At 35.3% G+C, this 3,473-nt stretch overlaps 1 long non-coding RNA gene across 1 annotated transcript; it reads right to left on the reverse strand.

Moving 5' to 3' along the window:
- Positions 1-512: 512 nt before the first annotated feature.
- Positions 513-770, reverse strand: LOC136988605 (uncharacterized). Its single transcript, XR_010882789.1, has 2 exons — positions 698-770; positions 513-621 (listed from the first exon to the last, which is right to left on the reverse strand). It is a non-coding gene; the product is annotated as an uncharacterized lncRNA (long non-coding RNA).
- Between the last annotated feature and the right edge of the window lie 2,703 nt (positions 771-3,473).

The following is a 3,473-nucleotide window of genomic DNA, read 5'->3' on the forward strand; positions in this document are numbered from 1 at the left end:
ATTGGATTGGGATATTCTTTCAAAACAGCAAAAATAACCTCTGGCAATACAACCCATCATGTAAATTTGCTATGTCAATGCTGGGCTAGAACATGCTCCGCTAGGAAAATACATACAATGCAAACCAACCTTCAATCCTGTCTGCAGCTATGCTGCCACTGGAACTGCCATCACAACCATAATTAAAAAATAATAAAGATTATCATGGATAAAATTAAAAATTATTCTTGTTCTAAGTTGACTGAAGTATATCTACGGGAATGATTTAAGTTTTGGGCTCCAGCAGAAGCCTACAGATAAAGTCGTATTGTGAGTCTGCAAATGAGGGAATTGATGAAAATTTCTGGCTTAAACATTTCGTTAAACAGAAACACGTGCTTTTACTGAGATTTTTTTAAAACATTTTCTTCATTATATTTTCTTTTATAAATTGAATAAAAATTTGGAAAATTATATATTTGCTGTTCATCGCTGTCTAAACTTTAATTTGTATAAAAAAAACACACAAAACATACGAAAAAAACCCCACTTTATTAATTAATAATAATATATACAAAAAAAAAAAAAAAAAAGGCTGAAGGAAGCAGAATAGCTGGAAGCAGCATCTCCCGGAGACCAAATCTGTAAGAGAAAATATCATTTTGTACATCTTACAAGAATCATGCATATAAAACTAAAAACAGAAATATCAATTTACCTTTTGTGATAGCATTGACATCTTGCCAGGCATTCAGCATGAAAACCCTTTCCACACCGCATGCAGGCTTTCTTTGATGTCCTTTTCTGTTGGAGTGCTGCACACGTTGCATCGGTATTGCATCCTGCCTGGCAGTTTTCTTAGGCCTACTGGTTCTCGGGAGGGTCTACATCATCTCTACTCCTTCCTCCATTCTCCTGCCAGGCTCTATTACCGCCTTGTTAAATTGCGAGTGAGAAAATTTTGGCTTGGCCTCGAGAATTCTTGTAAAGAAGAGACGTTCAACAACATCCTGGCTATGATGTTGAACGCTACCTTCCAATATTTTACAGTCCTTTTATCCAAATATGCATACATCATGTCTGATAACAAATTTTTTTTGGGGGGGGAGTTGATGTAAGAGTTAACTATTTGTGGCTTTGATGTAGTTACCCACGCCTAACAATTTCGACATCGCGTGCCCTTGCATGGCTAGATAAAATAACAGGACCTATTTCTGTTTTCCTTTCCCGAAGACCACACGTCAATATAGGACCAGACCTGCAATGAGATCTGGCCTATTCAAAATTTGCCTTTTAACTGCGGCGGTAATAGTTTCCTATTCCTCTGCACTGTTCCTGTGACATAAGTTTTCAGGGAATACAGGGTGCGAATAAGGGGTACCGACATGAAATAGTTGTCGATGAAAACATGGTACCCCTTGATATAGTTTCCAACTTCTAGTAACTTAATGATCACAGTATGCCACTCCAAACTTTGAGACGCTGTACTTTACCTGGGACTTTGCTTCTCTAAATCTAAAAAGCCCAGGCAGTAGTGTGAAATGGCACAGCATCCAAAGTTTGATTCCCCATTTATGATGTTTTTTCTTGGGCATATACTGTAGCATGCTGGTATGGTTTTTCGTACCTACCAATGTTTCATCGACAGATTTCTTGACGTGGTGTACAATATTGTCTTCCGACAATATTTGCATGATCCTCCAAAGGTTTGTACTTTGCTCGAGGATAACAACCTGGTTCCCCTCAGCCAGGCAACTTACTATTGTTGACGAGCTGGAAGAATCGAAGCAAGTTACAAAAGCTGTGCTTAAACAATTGCCCATACCATGGACTTATGAACCCAGAAGTGGCCCAATAATCTGAAATTATTTTTTCTTTTTCGATGGGACCAAACAAATAAAGAAATAAAAGGGATTTTCAGCTGTTAATACTAATTTTTTTTTTTTTTTTGAAATTCTGGAGATATAAAATGGCATGGGGGATGGGCCCCACTAACTTGCTTTGCATACCTGTTCGATTCTGCCACCTTAAGAGAAAGAAAAAGACAGTGTATAAAAAGGTTAAAATAATCAATTAGCTCAGCCGAAGGCATATTTTTGGGGCCAGATAGTTCCAGGAAAGGGAAAGGATCGGGGAGAGATTGTTCTGGTGGCAGAACCTCGAGGTACTCCATCTTCCAACTTGTCATCGGAATTAGGAGAGTCATTGGAATTAGGAAAAACCTGACGAGAGCAGGTTCCTGGCTTGGCAGAAGATTTTCGCTTGGTGGCAGAACTTACTGCCTCCACAGATGTTACTGGCTCCGCAAAAGTAACTCGCCGGGAAAAAGTTACCCTCTTCGCAAAAGTAACTGACTCCGTAAAATTTAATGCCTCTGTGGAAGTTCCTGGCTTGGCCACAGTTTCCGGCTTGGCCAAAGGGCCGTTGTTGTCCGAGACGTACTCTGATTCTAAGTTCCGAAACGTCAATATTTTTTAGATAGCTCTCAGACTCCTCAAAAAGTGAGTCATTGTCTAAGGGCTGATCTAAATAAAATGACATTTCGGATTCCTTCACTTTTTTGCTAAATGAAGCCATTGGAAATCTAATTTGGAATAAAAGCTACATGTTACAATTGAGAATACAAGTAGAAAAGAAAAAAATTAAAAAAATAAAATACTATACTAATAAAAAATAACACTAGAATACTAAATATAATCATTTATATAAAGCTTATATTATTGCTCTATTATCTTAAGACATTGGAGCTAATTTTCAAAAATTAAATTGTATATTTTATCGAAACAATTTAACGATTAAATTGTTAAAATATAAATTGTTTCAATATTGTTTATTGCATTTGGTCATGAATTTATGTTTGTAATATTAATACATAGAAATTTATAATACACATCTGTAATATATATTATCATATTTTGTAGTACATGTATTAAATTTTATCTTTGCTTATTTTCAATAAAATACAATAAAAACAAAAAAGGTAAAAGTAGAATTACTCGCATACAGGACGAAGTTTAACTTTAAAGATCAAAATAAAGAAAATTAGATTTATTATTAATTCAATCCTAATTTTATTTTGTTTAGTCACAACTAAAATATTATCAAATGCAAATAAATGCACACATTGTCCCGCAGAAATTACAGTCATTTAAAACAGGCAAAGGAAAAAATTTTGTAAAATTGATAACAATTTGTTCACGTGAAGCTGGACAAATCAGGAACCTTTTTTGCCAAATCTTAACAGTTGAATCCACACTTAAAATCAGAATTCGGAAAAGCTCTTATCTGAATAGTCTGTTTTCATGTGGGAATGGACTTAAACTTATATTGAGCTCCCATGTGATTTTGGAATTTCAATCTGGAATTCAATTCAACAGCTTTGCTTTTCCTATTGTTATTAGTCTTTGCTCCTGACAATATACAAGAACGATTCAAACGACACAGATAAAATACCCTCTTGTTTTTATAAACATAATCAAGCATCTGGTAAAAAA

The sequence above is a fragment of the Centruroides vittatus genome, unplaced genomic scaffold (assembly GCF_030686945.1).
Source record: "Centruroides vittatus isolate TY-2023 unplaced genomic scaffold, ASM3068694v2 scaffold_3315, whole genome shotgun sequence".
Lineage (NCBI taxonomy): Eukaryota > Metazoa > Arthropoda > Arachnida > Scorpiones > Buthidae > Centruroides > Centruroides vittatus.